At 42.3% G+C, this 17,500-nt stretch overlaps 1 long non-coding RNA gene across 1 annotated transcript in view; it reads left to right on the top strand.

Annotated features, from left to right (window-relative positions):
- LOC310855885 overlaps positions 1–17,500 on the top strand; it is a 141,233-nt gene that overhangs the window by 48,628 nt on the left and 75,105 nt on the right. The window lies entirely within an intron of this gene.

Here is a 17,500-nt window from a genome sequence, read left to right as displayed (position 1 = left end):
TAACATACTGAATTTTATGCAGCCCTATCCAGCCAAAATTTTAATTCTTGTATGAATTCATATATGATTCTATAGACCAATTATTTGTTTACAAATATTGGGACTGGGCGCACGGGTGACTGTTTCATGTAATCATGACAATTCCCAACAGATCTCAAAACCTGTTGTTTTGGGGAGCGCTGGTTTCAGTCCATTCAACCTCCTCTTGTGAGTTGGCTAGTGAGATGCACCGTAGGAGACATTTATACTTCAAAGCACAACAGTGTTGCGCACAGAGAACAGCTGATATACAAGCTCACAACGCATCACAGATGCGACTGTTGTGAGCGTAGAGGTCTGCGTGCGCGACACAATCACGGGACGAAGCATAAATTATACTTGATGGGCTGCAGGTGCTCGTGCAGCCGTGGACAAACAGGCTCTGCTGCCGTGATCATGAGCGCACCTCCCGTCGACTGGAGGTGTGGTTTTGAGGACAACTGTTTTGAATTGCTATTATTGTTCAAACACAACAGAAACCAAGGACTATATATTTCAAGGGCGAGAGATCACAATAAAAATCCTAATCATTCTTCCTCCACACTGGGAGAAAAACAGCATCTGAACTTTTCCATTGCATCTTATGAGAGGAAGGGTTTTCTTATCAGTGTGATGTCGTCTCTTAAGGCGTCTACATAGACTTTGTATCCAAAGTAAGCTATTATTGTCAAAGAAGTGAGCAAACAAATACCAGTTAACACCACTATAATCCACACCGTGGTGCCAGTGCCAAAGAAATCCACGTTATGAGCTTACAAAACGCGACATTTCCGCCTGCCCCCGGATGTGATAGCTGTCCATATTTGAGCCAGATTCTCATTACAGGGGATGCATCGCCGTGGATTGCTTTCACTTTCTTAGACTAATGCCTGCCGGACTGGCACAACATATTTTCAGATAGGGAATCTGCGGGCAAATGCCATTTTGGGGGTCCATGGCACAAAAACGTTTGAGAACTATACTGATTTAGAATGAAGCCATTTATTGTAGAATCGTCCCCATGCAGGTCTTTAACCCCTTTTGGTGTTAGCATTATGTTATGCTTTAGCTATTGAAAAATAGCAGATCTACAAGCTCATAGCGTGCCACCGAGTGGCGCGCTACGAGCTTGTAGGTCTGCTATTTTTGAAAAATCAAAGAATGACTGACAATCTGACATAGAAACATAGCTTTTTCAGAAAACTGATCTCAGGTCAAAATGGGGGGTTATATAATGTGAAACCAAGCTCAATGCATATACAGATGGCTACACATGCTCCGCAACTTTGAAGAACCCAGACGGGCCCATGCAGGGTCAGCGTTTGTCCATGTGCTGCTAAAACCCACCCTCTCTGCATGCCAAGAATGCTCAAAGTTATTTAGTTTGGTCAGCTGACTGTAAAATGGGAACTATTTTCCAAGAGCACGGCCAAAGTGCCAGAGAGGAAGTGGTGTTCTACACAGAAGCCTCTGAACTGTCAGGCTCCTAATTATTCACACACTGTGTGTCTGTGTGGGTTCTGCAGCTATGTCAGGTAGACAGGAATGTCCTTCTTGGCAGGTTGCAGCCGCCACCACTACACACAGACACACCTTGCACTTTAACAAGACGTGCCTGTTGAGCTTGGTCTTTAAAAAAATAGGAGGAAAAAAATAGAAAAACACTGGCTTTCCTCTGTGAAATTAACAACTAATATACATCAGGAAGGGTAGTTAAAACAGGGTTTACTGTGTGCTTGGAAAGAGAGAGAGAGAGAGAGAGAGAGAGAGAGAGAGAGAGAGAGATTGAGGCAGCTGTGTTTTAATTAGTTACAGCTGAGCAGTCTAAACTCCTTGCTCTCTCTCTCTCTCTCTCTCTCTCTCTCTCTCTCTCTCTCTCTCCTATAATCCAGAGTTAGGTTATAAACACAGTTCAAGTTTCCAATACTTTCTCATCCTGGGTGGCCATATCCAAATGTGCCGTGCATGTGCCTGTGCCTGTGTGTGTGTGTGTGTGTGTGTGCGCGTGTGCACACGCGTGTGTGTGTTTGCGTGTGTGTGTTTGTGGGATTGCGGCTACCCTTTTTGCAGACCAGAATTGATTTTGTTTTTCACTACGTCTGACACTGATTTCCATTCTTGCTCACTGTCTCAGCAGTAAACCAGTTGAAGTGTACGTTATGAAAAACACTTTCACCTTTCTTTAAGAAAAAAACAACCTTTATGTTTCAATGTGGCAAATATATGTAAACAAGCGTTGTTCAGCAAACACATAGAGGGAACTAGTTGGGAACTTCTGATTTGTAGGATGCATGTAATCAGTGTTAAAACGTGGCACTATAAAAATGTGAACTTGGCAAGGCTCCTTCCAGAGTAAGGTGGAAATGTCAAGATTAATTAACCCATTAACCACTTCATCCCCAGCAGCCGTATTGTGTGTGACGCGTTGTGAGCATGTCAAACGGCCCAATAATAACAGAACACACACTAGTTTAGAGCCCTGAGGGACTCCACTTAACCATATAGGGTTTAAATGGTTAACCTTTTTGCACAGTCTTCAAACAATTAAATTAAAAATGTGCGCATGTGTGTTTTTTCCAGACACTGTAAGTCAGGGTCAATAAAGTAAACTAAATAGTAGAAAAAATGTTTATTGCGAATGCAGTGAGCACTAACTATGAGACCCTGCAGATCATGTCTGTGTGTCTGTCTGTGTGTGTGTGTCTGTCTGTCCCGCTGTGACACCACCCGCCCGCCACCAGAGGGCGCAGCTGTAGCGCACACACACACACACACACACACACACACACACACACACACACACACACACACACACACACACACACACACACTAATTGTTGTTATTGCAATATACGATATACAATATATATATATATATACAATATACGTTTGCGCGTCTTACTTGTTATGTGATCTCATATATGAGCATCTTTAATGCTCAGCAATGCTGAGCATTAAAGATGCTCTATGGCTGTTTTTGTTGTTTTTAAATGTTTGTTTTTCTCATGTTATGTGAAAGCAGGGAATCATAGCTTCAAATTGACATGTTGGTTGTTGAGTTTGGCCCACCACTTTTGGAGATATGGCTTTAGAGTAATGTCTTGCAGAAAATAGCGAGTTGAAAAAACAATCTTGTCACTATGACTGTCTCTTGTCGCTATGAATGAGATTGCTATACTGTAGGAAACTGCCACTTTTGCTGTTTACCAAACAATAAGCCATGCATCTCAGACTTGAGATGGAAAATTAAATATATTTAGTATAAACGCTATGCAGTGATTAGTGGCGCTCTATCTGCCTACCTCTGTTCAAGGAAAGACTGTTAATTATTTTTCAATTTACGTACCCACTTTCCAGTTAGTTGAAAGATGTTGTATAATCGTCTCTGTTTGGGTGGAATCCTCTTATGTCCAAAACCGTTACTTTTCAAATTCAAAATGAGCAAAAGTAGCAAATCTACAAGCTCAAGACGCTTCGCTTCATGCCTCATTTCCTTGTGGATCTGCTGCCTTTGATGCTTTAGTGTGACGCTGTGGTATGATCAAGTAGGGAATTCATTTGATTAAGAACACAAAAAGTTAGGATATGAAGATGAGAGGTTCCTGCCCGACAGTGGCAGTATGTTTACTATACACATTATGCACTGATTACTGCTCCGCTTACCTCTGTTCAAGGAAGACACACGTCAAATGTTGATTCTTTTTCTATTTACTCACCACTTACCCAGCTCTCCGGTTGGTTTAAAGCGGCTGTGCTTCAGATGGTATGTATATACATAACACAGTACAATGCTATTCTGCTGTGCTTCAGATGGTATGTATATACATAACACAGTACAATGCTATTGTGTTGGCCTGCTGCACACAACAATGCTCAGTTGTGTGAGAGAGCAGCTTTGATGTGGGCATAAAGCAGAGCTCAATAAAAGGCATGTGGCTGCGGGGCTTCTGGGATCTCTGGACTGTCAGCTCTGGTCAGCGTGAGGAAAAACAGTACAGTGTGTGTGTGTGTGTGTGTGTGTGTGTGTGTGTGCTCTCTCTCTCTCTCTCTCTGTACTGTGCCCACTCTCTCCAGGGAGTCGGCTGCGAGATGACCCGGATGGGAAGATCTTAAGAAGGGGCGGTTCGCCCATAAAGTAAAAAAAGACAAGTATAAACATTCTACTAACTTTTTAATAACTGTGGAACAGACCCTCAGAGATGGTTTATGCATGGGAGGTTTGTGCTGTGCTGTGCTGCACTGTGCTGCGCTGTGTGTGTGTGTGTGTGTGTGTGTGTGTGTGTGTGTGTGTGAGCCCACCCTGAACTTATAGCAGTAAAGGTCAACCTGAGAGAGAGAGAGAGAGAGAGAGAGAGAGAGAGAGAGAGAGCGAAGGGAGACAGGAAGAGGTTGAGAAGGAGATGGAGAGAGTGGGATTAGACTAAGAAGTTGCTGACACAACTCTTTAGGAGTTGAAATACACTGAGCCTGTATATGTTCTGTGCTGTGGGTGGGCTGAGGCCAGTTGATCCTCCCTATAGCCCTGTGTGCACTAAGGACTATTAATGGCATTAGGTGACTCTTCTCGTTCAGACGAGCTGACAGAATAATGATGGAAGTTTTACATCATCATATTATTACAGTGTACTGGAATTCCCTTACTTTAAGAGAGATCTTTAGAAAGTGTCTGTCTAGCAATAATGACCTGTAATAAACATTTTATTCATTTCTTTGGAACTTTTTTTATCCTACATTTGTCTTAACCACTTGAACCCAGGGGTCCTTGACATGAAAGCTTTTGAGCGCCAATGACATACGTAGCAACTTACGTTTTTCAGAAAATACATTTTTAGAATGGGCCTCATGGGTTATTCCTTCCCAACCTAACCTGGTGGTGATGATGGGGTAAACATATCATTGATCTGTTAATTAACCTGGTGGTGATGATGGGGTAAACATATCATTGATCTGTTAATTAACCTGGTGGTGATGATGGGGTAAACATATCATTGATCTGTTAATTAACCTGGTGGTGATGATGGGGTAAACATATCATTGATCTGTTAATTAACCTGGTGGTGATAATGGGGTAAACATATCATTGATGTGGAGCCTCAACCTAACCTGGTGATCGATGGAGAGATGATGAGGTAAACATATCATTGATCTGGTGTTGTTTGTTTGTGCTCGCTCCAGTACATTTGGGAGCACCCCTCTCTAACTTATACAGGGGTTTGTAAACTTTTCCAGCCCGAATCCCAAATGCAGTAAATTGTGCGTTGCCCTGCTGGGACCCAGGCTCATTAAATGCACTCTTTGGCATGTGGAGAACCTCCAGACACCGTGCTGCAACTCATTTTGGGTCATGAACTTCAGTTTAAGACTACTTCCCAACAGAAGTGGTTTATGAAAGCTGGTTCGGTGAACTTTGTCAGGAGTTATACTTTATAGTAGCTGTACACCAACTTCACCCATGAATGATGAAAGCTAAACCGACGGACAGGGCTTCTCTTGTACAAGTGATGACACGATGAAAGGCACCTTTTCAAGGTGCTACTTATTTCAAGCACTTCCTCTCTAAGAGTGTATGCAGGTGCAGGTTAACCACGTACGCCTTAAATCACTTGCTGATCTATTTTAAGACATGACGCCTGAGGCTCGCTGCACATTTGCTCCAATGTATTCTCCTTACGAAAATATTGAGAAAAAACAATGCAAAGAAAAGAGTCTGGGCGAGCAGGGCTAGGTAATCTATCAATATCATGATGTATAAGACTGATGTACTGGATTTGGGATATTGTAATATCATAATAGTGCTGTCTTTCCTGGTTTGAATCACTATACTTATCACGTCACAATGTATTGTGAGCTTGTAGATCTGCTATTTGTGAACATAATGAAAAGATTGTCACAATATGGTATTAGTGTCACAAATCAATCTCTAAAATTGAGATATTTGGTCAAAAATATTGTTATATTGGATTTTGTCCATTTTGCTCAGTGTCAGGGACATATGGGTTTACTGTTTTAAAGGCCTAATGAAAGGAGCCATTGAAAGGCCAGGTGTACCGAGGTCAATGTGTCTCTCCATTACTCTCTTTATTGGTCTCTCTATCCTTCTCTCCCACTGCCTCGATCTCTCTTTCTCTCTTTCTCTCTGTGTGTGTGTGTGTGTGTGTGTGTGTGTGTGTGTGTGTGTGTGTGTGTGTGTGTGTGTGTGTGTGTGTGTGTGTGTGTGTGTGTGTGCTGAAAGCCGGCCTATGCTGGGATCATCAGAGTTATCATCAACGTCTACGGTGGTCTGGGGTAGGGTAATACCAGCCACACTCATCAAAGCCCTTATCTATATGCTTGGAGTTCAGTGTCATTTTCAAGGCATTGTAGGGTATAATAGATATCCAGGGGGTTTGTGTGTGTGTGTGTGTGTGTGTGTGTGTGTGTGTGTATCTAGACCCACAGGAAGTTTTGTCTTTGCCGTGAGCCAAACCCTCTATCCTTTTCTTTTCTCTTCATGTGAGAGTGGGAGGTCCACCCCTGCCTGCGCGGACCATGCACATATCGTATAGGCTTGATTTATACTCAGTTGTGACGTGCACCAAAAATAGCAGATCTATAACACATCATGCTGCCATGTGTTGTGAACATGTAGATCTATTTTCAATGGACAACTCCAGTCCACAACGTAGTAGGCTACACATCAGGCATTAGTTTAAAGTTGAACTAGCAGAGACAGACAGACAGACAGACAGACACTGACAGTGAGTTACCATGGGGTGTTATAGATCATCATCCTAGTCCAATTGCTCTCTGCCCTGCTGTGTGTTAATATGGTGATTCATGCTGTAATACTCTGCCAAGGTGCTCATTCACCTAATCACCTCCATGTGTGTGTGTGTGTGTGTGTGTGTGTGTGTGTGTGTGTGTGTGTGTGTGTGTGTGTGTGTGTGTATACTATACAGTATGTGCATTCGAGGGAGTGCAATTGAGAGAGAGAGAAAGAGAGAGAGAGAGAGAGAGAGAGGGACACTGGGCTGCCATATATATTATTCCAATGCAAGCAGTGACAGAAAAAGTTGTGTGTGCGTGCGTGCATGCGTGCGTGCGTGCGTTGGAGTGAGGGGGTATTCCACTGCAGCTATAGCTTGATGATCCCCCTTGATTTATAGCGGCATTAAAGGGCTGTTGCAGGCGTTTGCATTTTCGTTTTATGCGTTTCCTCTTCCTTGCATGAAGAGATGCTGTGACTTATTAGTGCGACAGATTCTGCAGAGGAAGGTGTTTTTAAGAGAGACTCGATGAGATGAGACTGCAGTACAGTATGTATGTGCTGCATACATCTCAAAGGTCGGAGAGAAAATCTCACATCATGTTTTTTATCAAACCTGGATACCTTTTTTTCACCTTTAATTTCACATGACTTGATAAACTTTTACCTTTACTGAACAGATATTGCCAGGCTTTCACTTATCCTTAACTGGGCGTGATATGACAACTGTGATATGAGAGTTTGAAGGTGGGACACTGACAGGGGAAGTAAAGGTTCTACAACCTTGCAATGCATCATATTGTTTACTTACATACTTTTTTGTTAATAAGTATAATACAGGGCTGGTTAATCAGACTAAATCAATTACAAAAATAATCTATTCAAATTGTATGAAATCAATTCAAAAGCTTCAGTATAGTTATGAGCCTGGGCAGACTCTATTTTCTTTCCTTTTTCTCTCTTTTTTGGGAGTTTGAGACAAGATCAAAGGCTATTTTCTGGCCGTGGTCTGACAATAAAGTTGCATTCTGTTTTACTTTATTCATCATTCACACTTGTTTGATGGGCAAGGCAGCTGACAGTTATATCATATTTCCTGTAAAATCTCTATGAATAAAATAACGCCCATGTCCAAGTAATTTCAACATAATGCTTGTGTATTTCATTACATGCTGTACACGTGAGGGTGTGTTTGTGTACTGTGTGCACATATATAAAGCCTGAGTTATACATGGTTACAAATAACAAAATAATGTCCCAGCTCACAATGTGTCACAGCTCAATGCGATATGAGCTCGTAGATCTGCTACATGACTAATTCATCCTTTACAGGTTGAATTGCTGCTGAATGCAGTAAAAAAGGAAAAAATAAATCATACCTGACGCCACCTCGCCTTGGGGCTCAAGCTGGCAAGAGAGACAAGATGCTCATATGGTAATCTTTCATTAAAGATTCAGTGAAAATGAGTGTGTGAGATGATCATGCCATTAAAAGTTAGAGTTAACATTGTGGTATGCTAATCAGACCATATGTGACTGTTGTGTGAATTAGTTTCCTTCCTCGACAGAAAAACCTGAAAAGAAAACAATTTTTTGGGGGGGGACTTGTACCTTGTTCATATATAAAAGAATGTAGAATAACGTAGTAATTAAACACTGGCAAGAAAAGTAACACTTCATCATTAGCAGATACCTGCAGTTTCTTTTCTCTTGTGCTCCAATTAGGATTTTTCAAAGGAAATGTACAGTTTTATGCTGACTCAGGTCTCCATTGCCATTTGGAGGTTAGCCATTACTCTCCAGAGATGCTGCTCTGAAATTAAAATATTCTGCTAAAACAAAATAGCACTTCAGTAGTTTGGGTGCTAGCCAGGCAAAGGCATTGGGTGGCCAACTCCCTTCCTTGCAGATGATCATACAGTAAAACTAACCATATTTATACCATTTTGATTTGTAAATGGCAAGTTGATGAAATGACACATGTTGTATAAGGAGCAGTGGTGAAAATGGTGAAAATAAGTAGGCCTACATTTATTTAAGTATTATGCTTTAAGTATAATATTTGACTTTTTTGTTTTGTTTTTGTTTGCAAGCACATGGCCACTTCAAATAGAAATATTGTACTTTTGACTTCACTACATTTCTAGGAAGGGACTCTTAGTTGGGACTCGAATTAATCATGTTATTAAGCCCTATTTCAAATAATGGTAAAAATAGCCACATCTACAAGCTCTGTAGATGTGGTGCAAGTGGTGCAACCATAGGGTGCAGCCACTCCAATGCCCAGCTTTGTCCGTCCCTGTTGGTGTCTTGGTGTATATGTTTAGGGTACCAACAGGGGGTGCTGTTGCACCACTCACTTAAGACAGGTCTGATTTTACGATCTAAATGTCAACACAGCAACGCATTGATATTAAAAAGAAAATGTGCTTTGCAATTTGTACTTTTTAATAGGCCTACTTGAGCATATACGTTGTCCACCACTGACGAGGAGACAGGCATTCAGGAGTATCTCTGGCCATGAGCAGAATCCCGTTGCCCTATGACCCACATCCCACTGAATTGCTCCGGGAGCCATTGAGAGGCCAGCCAGGAACAATGGATGTCACTCAGTCATTCTTCCTTTGTCACATAATGGGAGTTGAAACTCCTCTCAGGACAGGGATGGTGAATGGTGGTGAAGTATGATGAAGTCCCGGGGCCCCAAACGGGGTCAGGTGGAGACCCCTACAGCCACCTGGAGGCAGCACAGAACACATCCATTATAGCACGCAGGATGGCAGCTCTGTTTCCTGAGGCCTTCCTGTCGGAGTTGACGGTGAAGTAGACAGAAAGATGGGAGGACAGAGGACAATGCTCACCTGTCCCTGCAGATTGTATTTCTCTTGGCATGGCATCAGCCCGTGCGCGCGCACGCACACGCACACGCACACGCACACGCACACGCACACGCACACACACACACACACACACACACACACACACACACACACACACACACACACACACACACACACACACACACACACAGCATGCCCCCCTCTCTCTATCTCTCTCACACGCACGCACGCAGACACGCACGCAGACACACGTGTACAGTAAAAGTATTCTGATATGCTTGTCGTGTTAGAGCATCTATTATCTCTCTACCCAGCTCCTCCTATCAGTCATCATCACCTGAGATAATGAGGAACGAACACACACAGGGGTGTTTGTGTATGCGTGTGTGTGTGTGGGTGTGTGTGTGTGTGTGTGTGTGTGTGTGTGTGTGTGTGTGTGTGTGTGTGTGAGTGTGTGTGTCTGTGTGTGTGCGAGAGACGTTTTTGCCACCGTTTGTTTATTTTTTATTTTTGGTTTGTTTGTGTACTATTCAAACAATGTGCACTGGCCCAAATCACATTCTTCCAAAGAACCTACTTGCCAGGCCCCCCCCCCCCCCCCCCCCCCCGACTTTGTTTCTTCCTCTAAACATGACCATTCCTTTTTGGACAAAATCTGTTCATTGTTCTGAGAGTTAAACGAATGCTCAGAATTGTATCATGCATACAGTACTTTGTTCCGTCCCCAAACTTAAAATAAGTCGTGACAGACTTGTTACGGACTCATTAAAAACCTACAGTACCAGTCCTCTTGTCATGTGTGGACACACCAGAAACATGCCTGCATGCAACTCATTTGGAGAACTTTCCTACAGTTTAACATACCCACAGCTCTCTCTGGCACACAGATCCAAATAGCCCTGTATTTTTATGCCATGCATTGCACACAGACTTTATGCTAACAGCGCTACACAAGCCTCCTCTTTCAAACTATTTTAACTGCTTTCAGCCAACATCAGTATTTAGTTTTAGACCACTAGGTCTAGGTCAATAATCCAAGTCATATTGCTAAAGCCTTATTCTGGCACGGAGTGGTTTTGCTTCAGTGTCGATCCGTGATTTTAGGAGTACTGTACGTGCTGATCTTAAAATCCCTAACTACAAAAGCAGGCCTCACGTAGTTACATCTTTTGGGAAGCGGCGGCAGATTCCATGTTGTGGAAGCCCACCAGTGTTGGATAAATGCAGGGGAGACAGTGTTCTGTACTTTAAACCACCTAGTAGCTAACATCCAAATCCCCGCAAATCCCTTATTTTTTATCCCCGGCATAGTGATGGTTTTGCTAAACAACTCTTCACAAACTGTCTCTCCCACAACCTTCTATCACTCTTTCTTTAGCCAAAATCAGCATTTCCACCACTGTCCTCTGGTGTGTTGTGGCTCTTGAGCTCCATAATCCAAGGCTCATTCTGAGAGTCTTATCCCATTCAGCGAGCTCTGCTTTTGGGCTTAGGTCCAACTCCGCTCCTGGGAGGTCCCACATCTCCAAAAACCTCTCCAGTCATCCTTTTGGCATGAGTGTTTTTTATTTTCAATCATACTTTATAGAAAATGCAGGGCAACAGAATGCTGTTGTGGAAAGTTGTAATGGTCCCATGTGTGAACAAATAACTCTGGAAGAACCATTGGGAACATACGCTGCAGTATTAATTTAACTCAGAGTATAAAGATGTATCTGCAAGGGTCTATTTACACTGCGAGTTAAATCAACACAGATGTTTGCACTAGCACAGAATACTAAAACAATATTAAGATATTAATATTAGATACAGGAAAAAAAAAATTAGTCCTCCCTCTCTCAGGGAATAATGGTGCCCACACAAATGCACCTAACCACTGAATTTATGCACAGGATAGGCCTATACTGTTTACACATCACATTAGCTATCAGTTTAAAACAACCACTATGCATTTTGATCTGTTGCTTTATTATCCAGGCTAAATAAGAATCTTGGTAATCTCTCTTTCTCTCTCTCTCTCTCTCTCTCTCTCTCTCTCTGACTGTCTCTTTATCTCTCAACCTTCGTTTTCCTCTACTCTTGCAACTGTACATCACTCAGCCGCTCTCTCGCCCTTACTCTCATTCTCTTTCTCTCAATAGTTACATTGTCAGCATGAGGTCATTGTCTGGGCTGAGCCTATGATGTCATTTCCCCCATAAACAAGGCTAACTTCCTTCAAGGCCTATATCAGCTGAAGTCATCTGTTATCTCCCAGTGGGGTCAAACTGGTGCTGTATTCCACTAAAATGTCTCACATCTTGCCTATAGCCATGTCATGGTATAAAGTAAATTTCTTTTTACAGCTTCATACAATAGAAAAACTATAAATTGGTGACAATTCATAATAACTATCCCCCATAGAGAGGGACATAGCTGCATACCGCTTGTAGCAACATGGGCAGGGATGTTTTTAAAAGAGTAGTTATACGATAAAAAATGACTGCTATGGGTGTTACTGCTGGGTGTGTATGGAAACAACAGGACCCTCACCCACCAGCCCACCCACACCCTCGCTCATGTTGATATGGGTTAGGAGAGTTTCCTCCACACCCATAGGCTTTAACAGTTAAAACAGCACCACGTGTGTTATCAGCTGAGTCTCTATTATAGGGAAAAAGCCGACAGGGAGGCAGGATGACATACTGTAATTCCCAGTGTAATGCTGAGTTTTTACACACAAGGGTGTAACTGGAAAAATGTGGGAATGAAGCACTTGAAGAAAGTAAAAACTATGGAAACAAACAGGCCACGTGAACGCTGTCACTGCACACGTTGCAATTTCTGAACTTTGCCATTCGAAGAGGTTGGTATAGCTATATATGGTGTTAGACAGCTGTGCAATATCTATGATTTATGTACATGTAGAACTTCTGCAACATTCTGTTAATGTTGACATATTTTTAATCTTAAACCAAATTGATATAAGTGAGTTGTGTCTCTTTATGGACTGTGAAATAATAATTCCTGTTTGAAAACTAGCACAGAGGGGTGCAACTGGAAAACAGGCCTATATTGGAGAATCTGGAAAGCAATTCAAAATGATTGACAGTGATTGAACACAATAGAAGAATCCTATGGGAGGAAAAGGCCTGTTTAAGGCCAATTAAGCTCTAAGATTGGAACCATCAGAAACAGAACACATTTTGAGGTCCGTTCTACAGTTTGAGGAGCATTACGTTGACAACCAAGCATTCAGAAGTAGCCTACAGAAAAAATATACATGCCATGTTTTCCTCTGGAATTATCAGCTGTTTCCCATTAGAAACATGATCTAATAGTCTTGATCTGTAGTCTGTCGAGCTCAGAACTGACATGAGTGGAAGTCAATAACTTATGATAGCTATGGGAAATCTGGGCCTCTGTACAGGAACCGTCAGCTGTTTTTGTGTTTATGGAATAGAGGGAGGGAACTCTGGACTGGTGCCACCGGTTATTAAGTGAACTTATCCAAGGCATGATGTCATTCCTTGGGACTTGAAACACTTATGTTGAAAAGATTGTCCTTGATGAGAACACGTAATTATATGATAATGTTGAGGACAGTGTTTGACCAATGTGTGGAGGTCACGAGACACTAACTTTGTGTTTTGTTTTTCCTGAGGCATTGTGGGTTAACGTCAGTTAAAGTAAACATCTGTGAGGGGAAGTGGAATCTGATAACCCTGAAAGTCCTTGCTGTAGCAATCACCGTACATGTGCTTTTACCCTAGATCAGTGATTCTCAAGCTTTTTAATTTTCAAGGATCCCACATTGATATGCTTAAGGCCACAGAATCCCATTTGATATGATTGCTATCTCTGGGACACAATCTATAATGTGAAATCCTCAGTGTTAATTTACCTCTTATCATTTAGCTGGAACCCAGGGAGAACCCTAGATTATGATACAAAGATATCAAAATGTATCCGGCAATGTAAAATTAAGAATTGGAAAACTATAGGGAAGTGCCTAGTACAAAATTAAGGGGAGTATTCAAGGGGTTGGTTTTTATATTAATGTCAGTGTGTTGTAGAGAAAATTACTTTTGAGGTTAAATTGTAGGACGTTGTCTATAACTCTCAAATGGAGAACTGACATGTGTCCTGAACTACAGGAGTGTTCAAAAGCAATGAAAATGGGTTGAGTGACACATTTTGATGTTGGGGACCAGTGAGTCTTCCATGGATAATGTCTGACCTCACCATGCTTGCAAGAGCAGCCATGCTTTTCTGCTGTGTCACAAGTATGTCTTCACTGAAACAGCACAAATCTAATAACTTTCTGAAGGATGACCTCAGACTGCTTCAGGCTCATGACATAATTCTGAGACATTGGAAGCTGCAGATAAACTAAAGAAACTAAAGAAATATATAATGATAATGGGGTAAGGAGATACGCTGTGGGAAAATGTAGCATTTGTGTGTGGAACTGGAAAGGCAATTCTTTTTTTATTCAAACTGAAACTTTTGTTATTGTGAGCAGACTGCTGCACCCCCACCCTCCAAATGTTTTTCATTTGAGGAAGTAAATCAGTTGAACTTGTTACACTGGCTCTTCCTTGAGGCTCTTTGGCGTTGTAAAACTATAAAGAAAAGTTTCAAAGGCTAAATGATTGAAATCCATTGGGTTTGCCAATGGATGCCAATGCCTTGGTCACCTCTTGCAGCTGCCTGCAAAACCTCTGACGGATCCGTAAAACTGACCCCTAAGGGTCTATTTTTTACACTTTGAGAGGTAAACGAAAGTGTGCCGGGATTTTACTATGCACCCTAAAAGTGACAGTAGGGAGTGAAGTGATGACCACAGCACTAGCCAGGAGTGTGATTCTGTCAGCGGTTTTCTACCAAGAGGGACACTAGTGTGCATTAGTTGACAGGCTGTAAACAAGAATGCTGCGTGCACGAAAGCACACACACACACACACACACACACACACACACACACACACACACACACACACACACACACAGAAATATGCGCATGGCAGTGCGGTGCTGTGGTGCAGGGTTTCACAGAGACCTGTCAGTTATGTGATGTCATCTTGTTTACGTAGCCCTGGTAATATGGGAATACATATCATCGCCACAGCTATACTATCTGTCTCTGTCACTGTTATTGATATCAAGTCATTTTAATCAGAAAACACACAAAACACATGCCAGCTGAGGCATTCATCATTATGATACAGTGTATGTGTGTGCGCACGCGAGCGCGCGAGAGAGGTTTTTTTGACAATCATTTTCACCATGCACATATAGTTGTTTAATTTTACAGGTTGAAGTGACTTCAACCTTGTGTGTAAACCAGGAGACAAGAAGAAGAGACATTCCATTCCACCCAAAGCCAATCTTAAATGTGTAGGAGTATTAAATAGGCTTGAGCAGCTATGGTGGGGAGGGGTTGTTCCCCCCATTTCTGTTTCTGAGGCACCTGTGAAAGGGGGGAGCACAGGGTTTATTACTAAACCGATACAATTTAGTTCTCAGGATAATGCCTGTGGTTTTACGTTGGTCATACTTTATGAATGAGCTGGGTTGAGAGGGCAATATGGCATTAAACCACAATCAACAACTGAATTTCTAGCAAGGTTTCTTGGTCTCTAGGTTAATAAACAAACTGGTGTTGGTGAAGAGAGATCATGCACTGAGCCCAACACAGCTCTTTTATAGGGCACAGGTGAGTATGATTGGTTGAAGGCGGAGCCAGGGAATCAGAGGCTGGCCAATGAGGGCTGCTGGAGTCAGCCACACTGGTGGTTATGGACCTCAGACCTTAGAGAATGAAAGAGGGGAGAGGGAAGGAGAGACAGGGGAGGAATACAGACAACCTACAGAGAAACCTACCTACGTGGCACGTAACAAGGTCTATAAGTGAGTCGTACACATGAAGGTATAAAAGGTTTAAAAGGTATAATATTGCAGTTTGACATCTCCAGTGACACCATGCAGTTTACTTTCACGCCGTGGTGGACTATCAGGCCTCGCACAGCAATAGCACATATGCTGAATCTGCGATTTCTGTCCCTCTGTTTTATTGCACAATGGTCGTGTTTGAGGTATGAGTGACACCATCATAAATAAGTTGTGGTCCAGCTCACAGGCAGGGAGTGCTAGTTTCTGGCAGCTTGTTAGGTGCATTTTAAGTAAGAAATAGGACCCCTTTCGGTTGTTCAATCTTGATAAGGTCACATCTAAACTGCTAGTTTAAAGACTTTGTTATCAATATTCAGTGTACAGCCTAGAGTCCACACTAGTACAATAACAGAATATTCAACTAGAAAAACGCTATTCGACACGTACTGTACATCAAAAGTCGAATATTAGCTAAATATTAACTTTAAGTTGGTAGTTCTGGAGTTCTGGTGTTGGTAGTGTAGTTGGTAGTTCTCCAATCCATTCATGGTTGATTCGGATACTGTAAATTCTGTAACTGTAGGCCTACATGAGTTTTCCCGTGACGTTGGACTCACTGAAGCAGTGAAACCAAACGGCAGTACTCATGCCAGAAAAGACCGCTGCCCTCTGGTGGTTGAATTTGGTATAGGCCTATTGCACTACGGACTACAGTCATTGCATACTGAAAACTGCGGTGAAAAACAACAACAAATCAACCATGGAGGAGAGGCAGAGAAAAATGGGACTAGACCATAGACTGTAAAAAAATATGGACAAAGCGTTCCCCGGGTCTAACATGGACGTAAAATGAAGCCTGTTATTCCTGCACTGTAAGTCGCCATCTTTCTAGATCCGTTTGGGCCCAGCTGGCCATTGGCTGGCTCCGTTTTGGCCCAGCTGGCCATTGGCTGGCCCAGACACGAGGCGGGACTTCCCCCCTTCTTCTCCGTTGGTTTTTATTTTGACTCGAGTGGGAGGGGAATCCCGATCATAGACTGTAACGGTAGCCACACCCCTCAGAACATGCGCGACTTTATGGTCATTTTTTTAATAAATGGGACCATAATTTTCCAAAAATAATATTATGACATTAGAAATGAGACTTTAAACTAGTGACTGGAAGCAGAAAGTATTCATGACCATGTTTATTAAGGTAATAGTCTAGGTGAAGTTGGGCCCAAATACATGGATCTCTATGGAGCTATGGGGTTTTTTGAGCCCAATGACAGCGCCACAACAGGCCATTATATGAATTTTCAGGAAATCCCGATTTCCTTATGGCTTCACAAAATATCTGTCTGACTGCCCCCCTGGTTCCACCACACACAGCAGCAAAGTTGAACTTTTCTTAACTTGTCCGCTCTGCTTTTTGGTGGCTCATCATCACTCTCCCACAACAGGAAAGTGAGATACAGCGTGGTGTGAATTCTGCATTACAGTAGGAATCATTCAACATTTCATGAACAGTGGAGCGTGTGACCCACGGCCCACTGTTCATGCCCCACATGATAATGGAGGAGAATGAGTAATGACTCCCACTACTCAGCCCATTGAATATTGCCGGTATAATACAAAGGCCTGTGGGTCTTTTACCATCTGAATCATTGATATGAGATGAATCATGTGGAGAAAGAGCTTTCCTGAGGAGCAATGCAAAGCGTTTGTCATCTTCCTCCCACAGCATGAGTTATTGTGATTTTATGAGCGACTCAACCCTCTAAAGGGTAATGGCATCACCCATTGAAATGTGTTGAATCATGCATACTATATACTCTCTTTAGCACTCTCTTAAAGCAATGCAGTTTGCCTACTGAATGGAGTACAGCATACTGTATAGTACGTTTATGTCTGTTGAATAGAATGCGAGGTATGTTTACAGTGTGTCCGTTGAATAGAGTTCCACATTAATGTTTGTTGAGACAACTAATGTGAATATGGGGAATGCATTCCACCAGTTGCATCACAGGGATGATATGACTAA

The sequence above is a fragment of the Protomyctophum parallelum genome (assembly GCF_964188405.1).
Source record: "Protomyctophum parallelum genome assembly, chromosome: 3".
NCBI classification, from domain to species: domain Eukaryota; kingdom Metazoa; phylum Chordata; class Actinopteri; order Myctophiformes; family Myctophidae; genus Protomyctophum; species Protomyctophum parallelum.
This window is presented reverse-complemented; position numbering and strand designations above follow the sequence as displayed.